Source organism: Mustela erminea, chromosome 6, assembly GCF_009829155.1.
Source record: "Mustela erminea isolate mMusErm1 chromosome 6, mMusErm1.Pri, whole genome shotgun sequence".
Taxonomy (NCBI): Eukaryota; Metazoa; Chordata; class Mammalia; order Carnivora; family Mustelidae; genus Mustela; species Mustela erminea.
Window position 1 is genome coordinate 65,248,188 of NC_045619.1, and position 22,005 is coordinate 65,270,192.

Genomic DNA, 22,005 nt, shown 5'->3' on the forward strand with positions numbered 1-22,005 from the left:
GAGCAAAATGTCAAGTAGTTTGGGCTCGGGAGTCCCACAGTATTCCAAAATAGACAATGATTTAAACAATATGTAGTACTGGGCTACCAAAGAGCTGTATATGAGTCACTCTTCATTTCTATGTTCTCTAAGTGATTTATAGAGAATGTCATATCCCACTGCAAAGTTTGACTTCTCCATTAGATTAAAAAAAAAAAAAAGCACACTGGCATCTTTCCTTAGTTTAGTAGCTCTTCCGACAAAGACAAAATGGGAGCCCATTGAGTTGGTGCTCATTACCATTTATGGGCTGTACTCTTAGTTGATTAATGTGGTTTCATTTTATGCCACTAAAATAAAACCTCTGGAACATCTGTTTTAATGTTGTTTTAGAATTTCTGATTGACATTTAGATGGAAAACTGAAGATATATTCACGTTTCATTTAAAAAAAAAAGCTAACACAAAACATTTCCTTATTAAGAGGACTATAATTAAATTAATTTGATAACAAGGCAACTAAGACAGCCAAAGCATTTCAAGTAGAGAATTCAAGCTATTCAAAATATTACTTGTGAAAAATTACTTATTTAAAAAAAGAACCTGAAACATTGATTTTTCCTGTGTATAGAGGGTTTGTGTCTCTATCAAGACACTATCAGACTTCGTTTTCCTCTAATTCATATAGTGCTTTATGAATATATCCCATCGGCCCTTTAATATCCCTGAGGGTCAAGGAGAAGAATTTTCTTCATTTAACACAGAAAATCTAGCACAAGGGATCGACTCAATTATTTTAGAAGATTGAATAATTCATTGGGAAAATGGAAATAGAATGTAACTCACACTCTTTTCTCCTTTACATAAAAGTTATAGTTTTGGCTTGTTATATACATATAGGCACAAAACTGATCTCATAAGTCACCACATTATAATTATAACTACTAACAAAGGACTCAACACAGCCTTTTTTTATTAGTGTCAAAATCCTGATATGTAGTCATCTATAAATATGCATATGCATACTCATACATAATCTACTAAATTCATACACATACACTCTGTATTATATTAGCACCATTTTATGGATGGAGAGAACAGAGGGCTTAAATACTATTCCAGAATATAAAGAAGTCTTAGCTGAAGAACAAATACAAGTCAAGTATTTCTTTCTCAATGCTATTGTGTGTGTGCAGTGTGCAGAGGAAACAATTTGTAAACAGAAGGAAGATCTTTGCTGTCTGGATGATATGTGATGAATGGTAGGATTCTTGATTGGCTAGACAGTATTTATTCTCTGCCTGAATTTAACAAAACAAAGTACAATCAGTAAGTTTCCCTCCTTTGAATTAAAAAAAAAAAAAACTGAGCAATTTCAGGGGAATGCATGGTTTTGTATTAGTCTATCTGTCTATCATTCATTCATTCATTCATTCGATGACATGTCAACTCCTATTTTCTGCCAGGCCACTTATGGTACTTGATGATCAGGCCATAGCTTATCATTATGCAGCTTATGTAGTGGGAAAGATGATTAAGGAATTTTAGTTAATTTCAGTGCAATATTACTGAACACAGTGATGATCCAACCCCAATGAATGTGATCTTAGGTTGCATTTAAGAACAGCCTCTAGGGGGCGCCTGGGTGACTCAGTCAGTTACAAATTGGAGTCTTGATTTCTGCTCAGGTCGTGATCTCAGAATTGTGAGATGGAGTCCGGCAACAGGCTCTGGGCTGGGCATGCTTGCCTCAGATTCTTCCTCCCTCTCTCCCTCTGTCCCACCCTCCTCTCTAAAACAAACAAACAAACAAACAAACAAACAAACCCCAGCATCTAGAATAATAGTGTATTTAATTCTAATCTGCACTATTTTGATTATAACCAGAGTTTGGATGTTCCATTCTAAAAACCATATGATAAACTGGAACACATTTCATGAAGCTGAACATAAAGGTTAAAACATTAAAAACTGTGTCATATGTGCAATAGTTGAAAGAACTTAAGGGCAAGTTTAGGGAACAAATTACTTACAGAGGACATGATAGCTATCAAACTTCTAAAGGACTGACACATAAAAAGAATTACATCTGTTCTTTCTTGTTTTAAGAAACTAAATGATAATAAATGGTTGAAAAGCTGTGGATAGGTATAGTTCCGTTTTATAAAAGAAATCATATTTTAATCATCAGACATGCTAAAGATAGAGTGGTTTGCCTCAGGAGTTAGCAGATGTATCCAAGCAAAGGCTGAAAAACTACTTTGCTGGTACATTGCTGGAGATCCATAATTATCTGATGGACGGCTGACCCTGGTGACCTTATTATTCCTTCCAAACATGAAAGTCTATTAATCCATGAAGCAAATTAGGGTGTATCAGGACAACAATTTCTTTAGTGTTTCAAACCATTTGATTCTATCCAAAGATTTACTTTCTGAATGATCTCAGTGTTGCTGCTCAGAGAAAGAACTTAAGTTTCTTCTATGTTCTGGTTTACGCTATCTTGTTGCATTCTTTGCAACTCACTGAATTAGTTACCTAGGGCTGTTATTAACCAAGTACTGTGGACTGGTTGGCTTAGCACAACAGAAATTGATTGTCTCACAGTCCTGGAGGCCACAAGTCCCAAATCAAGGAATTGGCAAGGCCATGCTCCCCCTCAAGATGCTGGGGGAGGGTCTGTTCCAGGCCTCTCTCCTAGCTCCTGATAGAGACTTGGCTGGTGACAGCATAGTTCCAATCTTAACGTGGTTTTCTCCTTGTATGTTTGTCTCTGTTTCCAAATTTCCCCCCCCTTTTTTTTAATAAGATTTTATTTATTTATTTGAGAGAGCCTGAGTGTGTGGGGGGAGAGGGAGGAGGGAGAGAGAAGAGGAAGGAAAGAATCTCAAGCAGACTCCACACTGAGCATGAGCCCCATGTAGGGCTCAGTCCCATGACCCTGAGACCAGGACCAGAGGCAAGACCGAGAGTTAGACACTTTAACCAACTGAACCACCCAGCTGCCCCCAGATTTCCCTCTCTTTTTAAGGACAGCAGTCATGTTGGACTATGGGCCCACCCCTCTTCAGTATGACCTCCTCTTAACTAATTACATCTGCAATAACCTTATTTCCAAATATAGTCATATTCCAAGGCACTGGGTTAGGACTTTGACATGTGAATTTTGGAGGGACAAAATTCCGCTCACAATGCTTACACAGCACCATCTTTATCAAACTAACTTCCTAAAGCTATGATTAGGGAAGCTCCAAAGAAGTCGACCATCAGGTAAGTCACCATTACAGCTAGGAGTCCCTTGATTGTGATGGCCCAACCAGTGCGATAGCCATGGAACCAGGGCCAGCTGCATATTACACACATCACTTACCTTTTTACCTCCTCCTCCTTTGCTCTACAAGTTGCTGTTACACACTTACATGACAACTGTCAATGAAACACAATGATGTGTGTGAACTTTGTAAATGTAAAGCACTTTGTAAAAGTCTGAGAAAGAGGCTAGGAGGAGCTTATCTAACTTTGCCTGGGTTGTTTAAAAATATCAGTAAGAAGAATGTGACTCACCAGAACCCAGATGAAAGATTAGTTCCATGAAGGGCAGTCTGGTAAATGAAAACTTATATATGCATATATATCTCAGTCTTGAAAGTAGTCTGAGAGTCACACTAATTAATCATTAGTGATTAATCATTAGTGATTAATTAGTGATTGATTAATCATTAATCACTTTCCCTCCCCATATAAATGACAGCACTTTTATAAGAGTAAAATTCAAAAAATCAAATCTGGGCTAACTAGCACACTCCTCTGACAATTTAGGATCAAAACAAACATTTAGTAAAAAGTCCAAGGAGCTGTGGAGGACTCAACCATTCCTATTGCCATCACTAAAGCATCCAGACTTGAACATTTTTTATTTGTATAACTAATAAAGTCAAACTACTGCCAGCTGGAGAGCTGGCCTATCATGACCGTAAGCTCTACCTGACCACAGGTGCCCCTGGCTTGAGGTAGCACAGGAGTCTAGGCTCGGAAATCAGTCCTGGGCTCCACTTAGAAGTACCCGACTTTGGACAACTTTTTAAGGTTCTGTCTCCTTGTCTGCCTTATAGAAACACTTATCAGCTGTCTCACCCACAATAACAACTGCTATGATACTGGTGAGCTGAAGCAAGGGAAGTACATAAGAAATAAGAAGAAATTAAGTGGCTTATCAAGGTCACACTATGAGTGTCTATGAGTGAGTGTGGAGGGGACAGGGCTGAGTTTGAAATCAGCTCATTTGATTTTGAGCCCATTGTACTTTTGCTTATGTGTGTGTGTGTGTGTGTGTGTGTGTGTGCGTGTGTCCTTTCTTAGAGCTGAAAAGTCTTAATACAGTTTTTAACTAGTGGCAAGGAGGCTATTTCAATGCAAGACTGAATCCACTACTCACTTCCACCCAGCCTGTCTAGGGCCTAGCTTCCAGTTTTCTACCAGTAGGACTGACTGGAATTCAGCCACAGGGAGGACTTCTTTCCAGAGTCTAAGGTGGCGGAATCACGGCTCCCACAGCGGATCCAAATGGCCTTCAGGAACTATGAAGACATACTTGTTCTAAAGGAAGGCCTCACTGTCTGAGCTGCGCATGTTCAGCTCTACATGATCCGGAGCCCCGCAAGCTCATCTGACTGTAAAATCAATACACTGATGACTGACCTAACCCACCCCATCCATCAAACAAACAAACAAACAAACAAAAAGAGAAGACTTTAGAGGCACACACGTGTAAAGACAAAAGCAGTTCTAAAGGCAAAAATCTTTGCAGAAAGCACCGATTCCAGAGGAAAACATCTTGTCATTCATTAAACTCTGTGGTCTCCAATGTTCCTTTTTAATGATCTTTGGACTCTTCCAGTGGAATTGCTCTTGGATTGTCTCCTTTTTTGCTTGTGCAGGGCTCTGACCTTAGCTCAGGGCCAGATAACCTGCTGGCTCGACTTTTACAGCAGTCACCTAACTGGTCTGCCCGCTCACCCTGCTTTCCCTTGCAGAGTACTCTGTTCATCTTCTCTAGATTAATCCACCTAGTGCTCCTAGTGCAGATTGCTTTTCCCACATTAGGTCCTATTAGTTTCTTGCATTTGCCACTGGAACACCCTCCCGTGATTTCGTTCCTGTTCCTCCCACTACTCGGGAATTAAATCCCCCTCATTAGCCCAATCTCATATTTAAGATAAACACGCCAGTGCACATGATCATTTCCTTTTCAAAATGTGGACTGCAACTGTTGTAAGTATCTCTCATTTTGGTAGTATTTATTCTCTAATTGGCTCATGTTTTATAATTTTGTTTCCAGAGTGATACCTGCCAAAAAAAAACAAAAACAAAAACAAAAAAAACAACCTTTTGTCTTTCTTCTCTTGTGCAATCAGCTCCAGACCGGAGTTCTCAATAACGACCTCTGAAGAGCTGAAGATCAGACAATTGCATTTCTCTTAGGCAAGTAACCATAATAAACCTTTTGGTAAAATCTGATTGTAGAAGTGTAAATGAAGAATGAAGGAGAAAACGAGTGTGAAACTTGTCTAGCCACATGTCACATCCTGTCAAGAAAGGCTACACAGAAAAATTAAAAGAACATGCTTTGACTCTTGGCCTCTGATAAGGCCTATTTGTCCTGTTTCAATGGACTGAGTGGCAGGCTCAAGTCCCTGTGTTACTGATATTTGGGCCCAAAACTGCCCTGTCTGGTCTGCAGCTGCTCAGTAATGAGTAGATGAGTGTGAACAGATGGCAGAAACCAAAGCATTCCGTGGAGTTCACCAGAAGTATCCAGAGTCTTCAAATTTCAATTTAGAAAAAGAAGCACAGGAAGAGAACTTCAGTGGCTTGTTTGTCCCCACCACTCCCCGCCCCCACCCCCCAGGTTGGGTTACTGCTTAACACTCTTGCTCAGTCAGGAAATGCTAAGGTTCTAGCTCAGTAGGGAGGAAATACATCTGATGCTAAAACACAGACGTACTTGAAACAGTCTTTGCAAGTTCTTATATGAATAAGCAGAGTCTGATGGGTAATGTGCTGCGTTCCAGTTCTAAATTCAATGCAGTGGTGTGGAATCTACCTCCTTTGAGATCTGACAGACTTTTATCTGCCAAGGATCTTAAGAAAGGCCCGCTGCAAGCCCCATTTCCTTCTAGCCGGGTGGACGTCAGAAAAATCACCCATCTGTCCATCCTTCCCTCCATCCATCCAACCTCTCTCAGCCCAGTATCTGCAGTAATAGGATAGGAATTTTACTCAGGCCTACCCTTCAAACATGGAAAAAGAGAAAGAGACAGAGAGACAGCAAAATCAAGGGAGCAAGCAGATCGAAGCCATGGTGCAAGCATCCGAGAGATTCAGGAAGTACCAGCGCCGAGTCCCCTCATCCTGGGCGAAGGGAGGAGAGCTTTATCTGTGATCCTTACCCTACAGGAGACACCAGCTTTGCTGTCTCAGTGGTTCCCCCTTCTGGCTATCACTCAAGGGAGTTCTTCTACACAAGTGGTTGTACTTTGGCATGAATCCCCCCCACCCCCACCCCGTAACACTGGGAATCCTATATCTGAGAGAATGAGGTATATAGTATGAGCACGTGTCTACACTTAATGTCTGTCAGACATTGGCTTTCAAGCAGGGGGTGGAAGTGGGAAGTGAGGAGTTACGAGCTAGAGAGGAATTCTGATATCCTTCTCCAGCTGTAAAAATCAGGTGTTATGGCTAAATATACCCCATGATCCCGACCCAAATATGTTTCCCAAATTCCTTGGCCTGGCACACGAGGCTATTCAAAAATCAGATGAAATCTGACTTTTCTGCCTTCTTGCTTTTTCTCCTCCTACACTCACTTTTTACTGTGCCCAAACAAGCTTTGTTTTTTAAACTTCTTTTCCTTCTCATGGCACCCCCACTCCTCTTTTCTGCCTGTGCAGGCATTTTTGGCATTCCTTAAGCCTCCCCAGATGGCCCTCCTGTCCAGGGAGGGTTGAGAACTGCTGGCCTATCCAAGGCCCAAATCAGATCCTGCTTTATCCATGATACCTGCCTGGGTTCTTCTGGGATCCAGGCCGGTCTGCCAATCCCACCTCAGCCACACTTTTGGTCAATCCTCTGGCCTATGCTAAGGGATTTCCTGTTGTTTCACATCATGGTTATTTGCGCTTTCACTGTTCTTTCCCTTCCTTAAATGTCTGTGTAGCTTCATCCCCCAACTAGAGGTGGAAACAGAGTTGAATCCCGCTGTGACTTCCATTTAGTGAGGGGTCAAAAAAAAAGTATTTTTGATTGCCTGAAAGGGTCAAAGGGACTGAAGCAGAGTCAAACACGATTTTATCCATGACATCCCGAGCTTAGTGGGAAAGACGCATACCCCGCAGGGTTGTGGGTATAGCTGTCAGGGTCTGCATCCTTGTGTCAAGTGGAATACAAGCCAAGGTCTAGGAAATTTGGCACAGTTTCTCAATCAGTCTCAAATTGGATGAGGCAAGAATCTGTGTTAGGTAAATCTGGGTGTCACTTCTAGTATATACCTTAGTTGTTCTGAGTCCTGAACTTTGTAGGAACATTGCAACAATCTGAGAGAGTTCAAGTGAGGTATGAATGTCACTGTCTTCTGAGACTCAAAACCTGATGAAAGATAAGTGCTAGGTCCCACTGTAAACAAAGGTGAGAATTTCCAGACCTTCTGGTGATTTGCACCCTGTTCTCCAGAAAAAAGGCAGACAAACCAGTGGTGCAAGACCATTCTAATTGGATGAGGATGTGTTCTCGTGGAACACACTTGGAGCAGAGCCAAGTATTAGAGAGTATATCCAAGGGAAGTACCGTTTAAGAAAGGGCATCTTTGTTATACTTCTACTTCTGGGAAATGTAATCATTAAAGACACAGTCTCTAGGCTCTCATCAGGGCAGAAGAAATTGATTAAAAAAAAAATCTTTTCATAATGGGCAGCTGGTAGGCACAAGTCAGAAAAAATAAAATACAGTCTTCCTTAAAGACAAATGAAAGTAAAAATCAATAATCTCTAGACCACGAACTCCCTGCTTATACCTTCCTTCGACGCTCAGCTACAGGACATAGTAGCTATATCCTAGAGAATGAGACTTCTGAGAATGCCACTGGTCTCTGAGAGCCTTTCAAGCTCTAAGGATGCCTTTGTTCTTCCCTTTATGTGAAATTCTTTGAGTTTGGCCAGTACCAGGATTTCATTCATATTTAAAAGATCATCTGTAGCTTTTCCTCCATTTCACTGGTCTCTGTTTCTTCAGAGCCTGCCCTGCACTGACTGTTCTTTTGCTACATACTTACCAAAACAGCAAGAGCTCAAATATCACATAGGTTCTTTCTCTCTTTTTCTCCTTCCTTCCTCCCTACCTTCCTCCCTTTCTTTCTTCTTTCTCCTTCCTTCCTTCCCTCCCTCCCTTTTCCCCTTTAATCATTCAACAAACACTGTGAAATGGAAATTTTGTGCTTTCAGATTAGCAGAACAGAGTCAGAGAGCAAAGGTTTGTATAACATATCGGTACACTGAAAATTTCCAGGCCTGTTCTTTGCTGAGACCAGAGAAAATAAACATTTTATTCCTGTTTGACAGATCTTTCTCTCTACAACCCCCAAAATCTCTGCAATGATTCAGGTGTGGTAGGGACCTGATGAACAATTTTCCGAACACAATAAAATGCATGAACTTCTGCTACATGCCCATTCACAGGTATATGGGGTGATGTTTATAGACTGAAAGGAATGAATGAATACTTCCAAATGAGAGGTCTCACTATATAACAATAATTCGATGGAAAGCCTCAAAGGTCTCCATGAAAGCAACAATGTAATATTTAACAATATTACAAAGAATCATCAGGTGATTCTGTCAAGAAAAATAGACCTTGTCCAAGCCTGTGGCAGCTGTGTAGGTACATGATGTCAGGGCCTTTGTATAGGCTGCCCCTCTGTGGGGAACACATTTCACAAAGTTAGTTCCTGCTCTATCTATCAGGTTTCAGATTAAATGCCACAAGCCCAGAGAAGCCCTCCTGAACGCCCTATGTATAGTAAATGAGTCTTTGTCCTTGATTCTCTCAGATTCATGTTAATTTCCTTCATAAAAGGAATGTATGGCATTTTAAATTGTGTTATCTTGTATGTACTTTTGGCAGCCATTCCATGAGAACATCAGGTCAACAAGGACAGGGTCCATGTCTCCATAGTCTTTCCAGTACAGGCCTAGTGCTGACTTAGCGCAGGCCCTTAAGAAAAAAGCTAATGATCTGTACTTATATGAAGAACAAATATAGTTCTTCTTAAGACACAGATCTGTTTCTCATTTGCTGCTATGCCCAAGAAACAAGTTGCTGTCAGTTGACTGTGGTATTTGTCCAGTTACGGATTATGAAATCCCTCTAAATCCTACTGAAAGATTACATTTTACCTCTGATATATTGTCTAACTCAAAGTCTTCTGCTGGTTGTAAGGTGTTGGTGGTGATCAAGTCCCCACCCGTTTACAGCCTTCATTCCTGCACTAACACACACATACACACATAGTTTTCATGCAGACCAAACAAGATTGTGGGAAATAGTCTTTAATAACCTCAGAGATGGATGGCCATACAACTGCCATGGCTTTCAAGATTTCCTTGACGCCCAAGTAGAAGTATGTAGACACCTCCCACTAATTTATACTGGGAACTTCACTCTTGGGGGTTCTCCAGTGGAAACCTAAGGACCAAAGAAACCTCTCTATTTATTCTCTGCAAAGAAGGGTAGATGTGCAGCATGAATTGCTTTCCTGCAAAAGTGATAACGGAAAAATAATTACATGATGGTGGGAGAGTTACTATATTTTCATTTATTTTTTTGTGGCTTAAGGAGAAGAGTCCTTGCTTGTTATAATGTCACACAAAACAAAGACCACAGCTTTAAGTCAAAACTTTAGCAAAATTAAATTTTAGAAAGTGCTTCTCTTCTCTGTAGAATACGATACATCAAGTATCTATTGTTTCTTCAGAAGTCATCTGTAAAACGAATTACAAAATCACTTGTAGTACCTTGTCTCCATGAATTTTCAGGTTTGAATGGACAATTTAACCAGAAGAGCTTAATCTGGAAAAATACTACTGAGATTTCTTTCTTGTTTCTCAGACTTTCCATGAAGATATAGGTAGAATGGATTTGGGACTATTGCTTTACAAGAATGTTACTTGAATGCCAGAATCTGTTTTTTGTTGGTAAGGAAATGAATGAATCTCTCAGTGAGTTCTTAAAAGAGTGTGGGTACCTGACTACCAACATGTTCATCATTTAAATAAATATTCATTTGATAATATGACTAGTTCCTTGAAAGGTCTAGAAGGTTCTGCCATTATCTTTTGAGTATACCCCAGGACACATCTGTATTTTACTTGGAAAAATAAAAATGTAATCATTGTATGGGGATTTCTGTGAGCCACTAAATATCAGACTTTGGACCAGATAGGTGTGACATTGCATTTTGATTCTACCACTTGTCCTCTCTTAACCTTATTCTCCTCATTTGTAAAATGGCAATGATAACATAGGATTACTGGAGATTAGTTAAGATAGTGAGCACAAAATATTTAGAATACTTATAGATGCTGACTGGAAATATGTTATTATTAGATCAAATAAAAAAGAAGCAAAAAGGAGCATCTGGGTGGCTCAGTCAGTCAAGCATCTGCCTTCGGATCAGATCATGATCCTGGAGTCCTAGGATTGAACCCCATATTGGGCTCCCTGCTCGGCTGGGAGCCTGCTTCTCCTTCTCCCTGCTTGTGCTCTCTAATAAATAACATCTTTAAAAAGAGCAAAAACCCACAATTCTATGTAGTAGAACATAATTTGTGAATTCTTGCTGACAGACTAACTTATTTCCTCAAAGTAATCATCAGCAATGGAGAACCAGCAGGAATAATCAACACTATTTTGGAGTCATGCTCTCCCAACAGAACTTTCTATGATAGGGAAATGTTCTATAACTGTGCTGTCCAATATGGTAGCCACTATAGCTGTAGGTGGCTACTATACCCCTGAAATGTGGCTGGTATGGCTCAAGAATGGAACTTTAGTGAATTTAAAATAATTAAATTTTAATTTTACATATCCAGATGTTGCTACTGTATTGGACAGTGCTGTTCCAGTGAAATAAGGAGCTCAGGTTAGACCTATATATATCAAAATCAGCATTCACAATTAAGAAGATGAATGACAGCATTATACATGTAACTTATGACTCACCAATTTATCTTATCACAAATCTCACTGTTATATACATTAGAAAGTGAAGTCCTTTTCTTTGATGAGTCTACTTCTTGACCTCTCTCTGCACCCTTCACTCCTATGTTAGATGAAGAAGGCAGAAATCTCATTTGAGTTAAGAGGGGCCAGCTGATTTGATATGACTGTCTAAAATGGGCCTGATAAAATTTTCCTTATCCAAAAAGATGAGAGTGAATATTAGGAAGACCCCACTCTCCCTTTTATCCCTTGTTCAGAAGGTCTCTGTATTCAAATATAAATGTATGCTCACACGTACATCTGAAGGGCCATTGATGTCTCTAGGAATTGTGACTGAAATGATATGTTTTTTAAAGCCCTAACAGGAAACCGGGTGTGCTGGGTCAGGGGGTGATGTATATAACCAAAGGAATGAGGGGGCAGCAAAATGTATCAAGATGCAAAATAGAAGAGAAAGCTCTTAAAGCAAAAGTAAGACAGAAAGATAATGGGTAGAGAGTCAAATGGTAATAAGGGTGGAAGCAGAACTGCCACTGGGGTCAAAGCACCTGTGAGCAGCAGGAGAAGGAGAACATCCCAACTTTGGGCAGGGAGGAACCCCGAGCTGAGCTCTAGTCTGAGACCACTTTCCCTAAGACCAACTGGCAATTTGTGGACAACTTTCAGACCTCATATCTCTGACTCCTGAATCACTGTGGATGGGGTGGTATTGACCTTTCTTCTGCCTTGAGGAACTCTGTTCCTATAGTTTCTAGTACCACTTGATGTCTTCTTATCTGCTTGGTGGTGGCTTCATGAGCCTCACAACTGACATTTTACTGCTCGGCTCCACAGGGCACCATACACAATGTAGACCTCATAAATGTGTCAACAGATGACAACAACTCTGGATGAAGGCGGTAAAGCTGTTCTCTAATTCACACAAAGGCATCCTATGGCCTAGACATTCCCTAATTTGGCCCCAAGGAAGGCAATAATACTTCCCTTAGGTGCCGCCCTGGGCCCTTTGTTGTTTCATTTTGTTTTGTTTTGTTTTCTTTCTTTCTTAGATTTTATTTATTTAAGTGAGAGCACAAGCCAGGGTGGGGGACAGGCAGAGGGACAGCAGACTCCCCACTGAGCAGGGAGCCCAGTGGGGGACTCAATTCCAGGACCCTGGGATCATGACCTGAGCTGAAAGCAGGTGCTTAACCAACTGAGCCACCCAGGTGCCCATCTTTGTTGTTTTCATTTTTAATTAGCTACTGATAACCTTCTTCATACACATTGTTTCAACCACCACTTACATGCCATCTATATGGCTCTTGCATCATTCTATTACCCAAAGCCCAGATTTCTCTCCTGAGCCCTAGATTCATATCTAATTGGGTTTTAAACAGTTCTATTCCGATGTTTCAGTGGCATCAAAAACACAACATATTAAAAGAATTGATCCCCAATCCTAATTAACACCACCACCATCCACCTGGTAACTCAAGCCAGCATGTGAGAGGTATCTCTATCTCACTCACTCCCCACATAACTTCAATCTATGAATCCTGGAGATTCTGCCACAATTAACCCCTTCTGTGTACATGCCTGTTACCTCCTTGCTGCAGCTGCTTGGGACCTCTCCACACTCCCCTCTAGTAGCCGCCATCTTTCCTTCAATGTGGTCCACTGCACCCCCCACATAGCCTCTAGTGGGATCTTTCTAAATTGCATATATTATTATGTCATCTCTTGCTAAAGCTACTTCAGTTTTCATGGCTTGTTAATATGAGTCATGATAAAGTCTGAATTCCCAATAGTGGCATACAACAAGGTATACATGAGCTGGTCCCTGCGTGTTTTTCCATTTTCAACCTCTATCTCTCTAAATATATGCCTGCGCTTGAGCCACGTGCACTACATTTGGCTTTCTTACTAGACACAGGGTAATCCTCAGACTGGTTAGTGGCTCTTCCTAGAACTCTAGTGGTATTTACCAGGGCACATTGCAAGAGTTTCCAAATCTGCCTTTTCTTTAGACTTTAAGTATCTTGAGAATAGGAATATGGTTTTATCTTTACATCTCTAGCACCTGCCTACCATCTTCTACTTTAGGATAAATGTTTGGCAAGTAGATGGATGAATGCATAGGTCAAAATGAAAGAAAGGAGAGGAAATTAATGAACTTGAAACACTTCTGGAATTTCAGGAAAAGTGAGGAGTGTGAAGAGCTGGGGTAGGAAAGAAAATAGTGACTGTGATGCAGAAAGTATCTTTAGATTAAAAAATCACGCTGCTTTTTCTACCTTTATAGATGGAAGTGCAGTATTGAGAGCATCACTGTTTCATGGAGACACCTAATGTTTTTATGCTTCAGTTTTTTAAAATTTTAATTTACAAAAGGGAAAGCATTCAAAGGATTAATACTCTAAAGTCTTTGTCCTTTATGACAAAGTTGTGGATATTAGTGATAAACCTTAAAAGCCTCAAAATATTTCAATATAAAAGAATAATGGGAGAGGATATAAATTGCCTTTATATAAAATTATTTCAAAACAGTAAGCACAAAAAGAAGCTCTCCAGGGAGATTTTCCCTTTCCCTTCTATTCTTTTGTTGTTGTTTAAAAAAAAAAAAAAGTTTGTTATTTTGAAAGGACACAGCTGTTCACAGCTATAAATGAGTTGGCAATGTCACATCGATTTGAAGTACATTTAATGTCACCATTAAGCTATATCAATTATTTCATGTATGTACAGATGAGGGAGATGAATTTTGCTTCATAAAAATTGTCTTGCATTAAGTCTGAGATTTTGTTTTGTTTTGAATTGAAATATCTGGGGTATGTCTGTTTGGTGGGCTGCCACTATTAAAAGAGCCTGTGACAGAGGACAACACTTCCCAAATGAACACCTGTAGAGTTTTCCAAGACAACAACTCTCCATTTCATTAGTTTGGGTATCATTAAACTACAAGGCTGGAAGCTGCATTTCATAGTTTCAAACATAGGCATTTTGAAAATACAGTTATAAAAAAAAACAACTCAGCTCTTTATGCCAGAGGGGAGGGGGTGGGGGACGGGTGAAACAGGTAAAGAGCCTCAAGAGTGCACCTGCTGCGACGAGCACTGGGTGACGGACAGAACTGCCGAATCACTGCATTGCACACCTGAAACCAGCAACACTATAGGTGAAACTAGAATTTTAAAAATTAAACAGAAACTTTTCGTTTTAAAAGCTTACAGAGTCCATGTTTTCTTTCATTTGCATCTTCCTCTACAGCGTCAGACAGTCGGGAGGTGCTCAGTGAATACTTGAGCAAATCACGGACTCTAGGCCTCGGTTCACTCATCAGTGAATGAGACTAAGAACTGCATCAGAGCGTTGTTGGAGAATTGAGTAAGATAGTGCTTTGTTCTCTGGCTGGTACACGGTAACCATTCAATCCAAGACTGTTAGTATTGCTTGCATATCTGATCCTTGTCAGCCCGGTTACAGGGTCTTTGGATCTTCAACATGTTCACAGAAATGCAAAACTATACATTTTATATTTCAGTTTCAAAAATGGGTTAAGAGTTCAGTAACAAAATACAAAGACAGGTTTAGAGACACACTGGAAACTGTAAATGAATACAGCCAGGCAATTAAGAGAAACAGCTCCAGCAAGGGACAAATAGCTTATGAAATAAGTTCTTGCTCTTTGGAATGATTTTTATTTGTCACAAAGCATTTAGTTATTTCTGAATAACATGATGTACCTTATAGGTCAAATGTTGCTTCATCTGAATTTTCTCTCCAGCAAGGACTTTCAGCAATTCTTCCTGAGGCCTAAGACTCCAAACAGATCAAGAACCATTGCTCTAAAAATAACAAGACAGGAAACAATGAATACTGGCGAGGATGCAGAGAAAGGAGAACTCTTACACTGTTGATGGGAATGTGAGCTTGTGCAGCCACTCTGGAAATAGTGTGGAGGTTCCTCAAAGAGTTAAAAATAGAGCTACCCTACAACCCAAAAATTGCACTACTTAGTATTTATCCCAAAGATACAGATATAGCAAAACAAACGCACCCCAATGTTCATAGCAGCAATGTCCACAAGTTAAAATATGGAAAGAGCTCAGATGTCCATCAACAGATGAGTAGATAAAGAAGATATGACTCATATGTAAAATGGAATATTACTCAGCCATCAGAAAGGATGAACAGCTACCACTTAATCAGCATGGATAGAACTGGAGGGGATGACGCTGAGTGAAAATAGTCAATCGGAGAGAGACAATTATCATATGGTTTCACTCATACGTGGAATATAAGAAATAGGGCAGAGAATCATTAGGGAAGGGAAGGAAAACTGAATGGGAAGAAATCAGAAAGGGAGACAAACCATGAGAGACTCTTAAATCTAGGAAACAAACTGAGGGTCCCTGAAGGGGAGGGGGTCCGGGGGATGGGGGTAACTGAGAGATAGGCATTATGGAGCGCACATGATGTGATGAGTACTGGGTGTTATATGCAACCAATGAAATTATTGAACACTACATCTGAAACTAATGATGTACTCTATATTGGCTAGTTGAATTTGAATTAAAAAAAAAAAGATTTAAAAAAAGGACCACTGCTCTAGACTATTATAGTCACATGATCTATTTTATTTCTTATACACAGATTTTAAAATACATTTTTAAAAGAAAGCCCTTTCGAAGAGGGTTTTCTCTGAATCTGCCTTGTTTCTACAGATATAAGTGTACTCTGCATTTTTTCTAGTTTTGAGTATATTCTTTTGTTCCCTTCTCAGTGGAGGTACAGAACAGTTGGTAACTATCATTTAGAATTGATCTCAATGTCCCCAGTGCCTTCTGTATAAAAAAAAAAAAGAAAAAAAAAAGAAAAAAAAAGAATTGATCTCAATGTTGTTGCTTTACTCTGCATGCATTAAATAGTTGTAGGAGTTTTCTCTGCTGTTACCAAGATTCCACAATATACATATTCTTTTCATTTCAAATGATGATACGGAGAATAAGGTCAGCATTCTTGAAATAACATGCAAGGTGAGCCTTCATAAACAATAGAAGGAAAATTCACTATCACCCAGTTTAGGGAAGAAAAAAAAAGTGGTTGTAAGTGATGACAGTACAATTTCTTAGAATATTGTGAATTAAAATAATGCAATTATGCCCACAACACATGAGCTTTGCCAATCTGAAAAAATCACCAAAAAATATATGTTAATTCACTGGCTAAAAAGCAGGAAAGACTGGGTCAGAAAATTTACTGAATTCTTTAATAACAAAGAATGTGTTCACCAAAATCTCATGAATAGAAGTAAGGAACAAGAATTTAGATTTTTTTCCCCCAGCAGTGGTAAAAAGATAGAGACATAAAAACCCGATGTACTGGAAGCCCAGGGGGCTTCAGCTTAGACTTCTCTGTCTGAACCATTTAAAGCATATTCACTGCATGTTGCACTAATTATGGTTTTGTTGTTGGTTTTAGATTTTATTTATTTATTTATTTGAGAGAGAGAGAGTACAGAGGGAAAGTGAGAGGGAGAAGCAGACACCCCACTGGGCAGGGAGCCCAACGTGGGGCTCGATCCCAGGACCCCAAGATCATGATCTGAGCTGAAGGCAGCCACTTAATCCACTGAGCCACCCAGGTGCCCTGCACTAATTCTAGGTTAACTAAATATTTTTTTTCTTAAAGTCTGAGGACACAATGTAATAAAGAGTCTCTCTCCATTATTTGATGTTTGATTACAGGTATTTTTCAAAACTTACCCCGCCTTCTACCCATTCTGCCTCAGATCTGGGCAAGTTGGTAAGAAAGCTCAAGTGCTTTGCCACCAGCAGTAAGTTCAAACCATGCACTAAAACCCTCACTCCAGTTCCAGACCCTAACTATCATGAAAACTCAGAGCCAGTCTCTTTTCTTTAACAGTTCTTTCAAGCTATTTTCAGATCAACTTGAGAGGCCTGTCCTGCTCTCCCCAGAAAGCTTCATTCTGGGAATAAAAGACCTTTTCATAGGTGGGTGGGAGGGTGTGTGTGTGTGTTTGTAGCATCATGGATTTGAAAATCCAAACCACATTTTGGGTCATGATCCATCCCAAGTCTGTGGAATGGCCACAAGACCCAGTCACCATGATACTGGACGGAGGGTCCCTTTCAATGAGGACATAATCATCTTAGTACTAGTCTGAGAAAGAAATCTGCCTCCAAGAAAAACCTAAAAACATCAATTTCTTATGAGTTCATATACTGGGAATCCATTCTATTAAACCTAATCAATGCTAACATGATGCCAAGACTAAATGTCAAAAACTGAGAAGTTGCAGACTCGTCTTGGGAATGGTAACATCTCCAATGGACCGTTCAGTACATCTTCTCTTTTTGCTTTCATCTATCCCATGGAAGCACAATTGTAAGAAACATGATGTGTAAGAACTAATACACACTCCTTATGAAGGAACAGTTCTACTTTATGGGAGGGAGACTAGAATGCCTGCAGGGGGGCAGTAGTTAACTTAACCGGAGCAGGCAAGAGAAATAGATGGGCTAAGCTTTTGTATCACAACCCAGGAGAGCCTGGCTCTGTAACACTGTCTATTAAAAAATCCTTTACTGTGCTTTAAAAGGTAACACATGGCAAGCTTCTGAGCTGCTCCTGTAAATGCTAAGGTTCAAATGCTGCATAACTAGAAACACCAGTATTTTATTCCCATTGTTATCAAATTAAATTAAAAAAATTCTTGATATCCACAATGTAGATACTAATTTACAGGTTTATACATATAAATGAGAAGAGAGTGCCACTAAAGGAACCAAGGACTTCTTTCAATGCTCCCTTGTTTTATATTCCATTTTCATTTTTATTTCATGTTGACCAGACTCTTACGTGGCATTGTTATAAAAGTTGACATTCAATAAGTGGGTCTCTCTCTTTAGATTTAGATATATTAGTTGACTTTGGTATTTCATGCACAAGGGCCATATTTTATGGAAACTTTGAGCTATCTGAAAAACGCATAACAAATATTTTTTGCTGAACTAGAAATTTGCAAAAACAAGGGTGGTCTTTAAAGAACTCTAGGACTTGGGAGTTATCCAGAACTCCCAAGTTTCAAGCGTTGGCTCCATCACTGTGTGACTGTGGAAAGTTCGTTCAACTCAGCTATCCACAAAGAATGTTGTAAGGGTTAAATGAGATTTCATGGGTAAGTATCCATCACAGTACTGGGCACATGGGAAGTGCTTAATAAACGCTAACTGCTTTTTATCTCTGAGTTAGTCTGGTCCTTTGGGTTTTGGTACTTCTGAAATGCTGTAGGTCTCCGGGAGCCTCATCATTCATAGTTATTCAGAACATTCAAATTGGCATACCCAGAAAGGACAGTTTCTTTGGTTTAATTTGTGGAAATACACTAGCAAAACAACCAGGAAGAATTACTACCTGGTAGTTGGTGTGTTGACTCACCCATTTTTTAATTTGATGTAAAGAGCAAGCAGAAAGAATTATTGATTGTTATATATTTCTCATTCATGGATCCTCATGGGGGCCTCTGCTTTTCTGCTCATGCTTTCTGACAAGCCACAGGAAATCTACATGCTTACAGGACAGAAGCAATTCTCATCAACCAACACAAAGGACCAGGCAACTGCCTTTCTGATAAATAAAGAGTCCACTATTTACTTTGAAGGAGTAGTCCTCTAGGGGAATTCACTACCTAGCCTCAGAAAGCACTGTTGCAAACTGATTCTACAGGAGGAAACTCTGATGCTGGCAGTGGGTAAGATTCTGGAAAATAAATAAATGAATAAATAAAATAAATAAAAATCAAGCTTTCTGCTTTCTTCCTCCCCCTCAATTTTTTTCTAGTTAATTTCTGTGAGCCTGAAACAAAGTCACTTATAAACACAAGGAAATGCAAGAGCCTGTTGATACAATGTTATGGTTGAACATATAAATGTATCAAAGGTCAAGTTTCAGTTACAGTTCCTATAGTAATTGTAACTTGGCCACTCACCACTTCAACAGTAACAACCTGAGTATCCATAGCTGAAGAAAACATTTCTGCTGCAGCTCTGGGACTTTCCGTCACTGAAAAGTCTGGGTTATTATGTTGCATTTGTTTTTGCTGGGTTTACTCATATACGTATTTCATAAGCATCATGTTTAGGTTCTACTACTGAGAGCTCTTCTTTTTCTTTTAAAAATTATGTTATGTTAGTGACCATACAGTACATCATTAGTTTTTGATGTAGTGGTCCATGATTGATTGTTTGTGTATAACACCCTGTGCTCCAAGCAATCCATGCCCTCCTTAATACCCATCAGGGAGCTCACCCATCCTCCCAACACCCTCCCTCCAAAACTCTCAGCTTGTTTCCTGGAGTCCATAGTCTCTCGTGGTTCGTCTCCAGCTCTGATCTGCGCCCTCCTGCCCCTTCACATTTTTCTTTTCCTTCTCCTACTGTCCTCCATGCTATTCCTTACGTTCCACAAATAAGTGAAACCATATGATTATTGACTTTCTGAAAGCTCTTCAAATTGGTCCCGCTCTTTAAGTGGTGATGGGTTCAGCCACATGTATCTTGCTATTGCCCCTTTTAGCCAATAGCATTTTAATGTGTCCTTAACTTTAATAGAGAAACACTTATGATAAATCCTCTCTGGTAAACTGGAAGGCTTTTGTACACTAAGATGTAAGTCAGAAAATTTAGGAATATTCACCATGCAGCAAATGGACTCAAAGTGGAAAATATATAAAAACTAAGGACCGAAAGACAGGAAGTGATGGATACAAAGCTGAGCATGGTTTTATGGGAACTATGGAAAAAACCCCAATAATATAAACATTGGATAGATTTCACTTTAAAAGCAGAGGTACAAATGATTTTTAAATACATGTAGCAGGAAAACTAGAAAGACAATAAATATATTTTCATATTCAGACAAGAATTAGTGACCTCTGAACTTTGTATTCAAAGCTCAGTAAAACAACTCAGCATGATGCCAGAATCATAATAGAAGACCAAATAGCCAGTCTATACAGTCAAAGTGAAGTGGATGATTCTAGAACTAGAACAAGGGCCAACAGACCATAGTCCATGGGCCAAACAGAGTATGAAGTCTGCTTTTGTAAGTAAATAAACCCCCAATACCTTTAAATATTGTCCAGGGTTGCTTTCATGCTAGAGTGACAGGCAGATGGAATAGTTATGACAGAAACCACTGGGTTGGCAAAACCTAAAATATTTACGATCTGAACCTTTACAGAAAATTCAGCCAAAAAGCTTAAATAAAAGCAGACATAGATCTATTGCCTGGAATATAAACTCTCTATATTCACTGAGAAATGGACAATTAAAAAAAATACACACAAAAAAAAACTTGGACTAGAAACATTCACTTACTTTTGTTTGCTTTTAGGCCATAGAGTTTCCAAATTCCAACTATAATGTGGATAAGTTATTCCCTTAAAAATTTTCAGAAAAAAAATTTTCGAAAAAGCTGATATGATTTTCCTCTATCTAGTAATCTAAGCCACAGATGTATAGGTTCAATGCATTTTAAAATCTATATCTTACTGGATTTAAAGTTCAAATGTCCTATACTTGAAATCCAAATATTAAAAAGCATATTTGTGTTTTTTACTTTAGGAATATTCTTAAAGTCAAGTAGAGATAAAACATTTGCAAAAAATAATTATATGCCACCCAAGCAAAATGTTTATCATTTAATAACCAAGCTTTAGAGAAATGAGGAAGAAGGGACAAAATGGCTATATCCAATATAGCATGAAAGAATGCCAGAAGGAACTTAGTGATACATTAAATTCATTTTGTTGAAAAAAATGAGTAAGAAATAGTTGCACTAGCTGAAGGAAATGTGGTAATACTTTTGGAAGTTTCAGCAAGAGAAATTCAGGCAAAATACTATAAAAAACAAAGCCATAAGGTCAACTAAGCTGTGTAAAATTATGACAAGAAATCTGGAAACTTGTGTTCAGGTAATATCCCAAATAACGAAAGCAATTATGGCAAATAGCAAAGGACTGCATATTTTCAGAAAAAAAAGTCAAGCCTGGAATTATAAAATGGTCAATTTAGCTTCATACCTTTTTAAAAAAAATACCCAAGTGACTCATCAAGAAATCAATTTTCAACTGCTTACAAGATTCAGAAGATACAAAATACAAAATAATAACCAACACGCTTGTGGCTTTCTGAAAAACACTTAAGTCAGACCAATCTCATTTCTTTCTATGTTACAGTGACAGGGATAGTTGACGGGAGTCAACTGAGGTCTTCCAATCAGCTGCTTATGATATGCATCTTGTATGAAAGACAAAGATGGTGTAGAAAAAGACACAGACTCTCCTAGAACTGCAAGGTGGGAGCTACCAGATACAGGTGAGTTCAAACTGAGAGGTGCTATTTTTTTTTTTTTTGAAGATTTAGGCAAAACACACACACACACACACACACGGAAAAAAAACCCATATATATATATATATGGTTATGATTTTACAGTGTGATTTTATAAAACTCCTTTTTTTGTCTTAGTTTTATAAAAATTACTTTTTATTAATATACGAATCCAATGTCTAATGACAGGGCTGTAGTATAAAACCATTTCTTAGTGTTTATCCCATATAATTTTCTAAGTTCATAGTTCATGTTTATTCATCTAGTGTTCTAGCACTTAGTACTTGCTGTGTTTTATTTCTTCATTTGTATACATGTCCAGGGCTTCAAGTAGGATCGTAAGCTAGGGCAGGAAC

The 22,005-nt window shown here is 39.1% G+C and overlaps 1 protein-coding gene across 2 annotated transcripts in view; it reads right to left on the reverse strand.

Annotated features, from left to right (window-relative positions):
• Window positions 1-22,005, reverse strand: part of FAR2 (fatty acyl-CoA reductase 2) — a 133,632-nt gene that overhangs the window by 82,299 nt on the left and 29,328 nt on the right. The window contains exon 2 of one of the 2 annotated variants that reach the window (XM_032347550.1): window positions 14,978-15,079. The exons of the other annotated variant lie outside the window; for it this stretch is intronic. The gene's annotated coding sequence lies outside the window, so the exon portion shown is untranslated. The remainder of the gene's footprint in view (window positions 1-14,977; window positions 15,080-22,005) is intronic. 2 annotated transcript variants of the gene reach the window in all.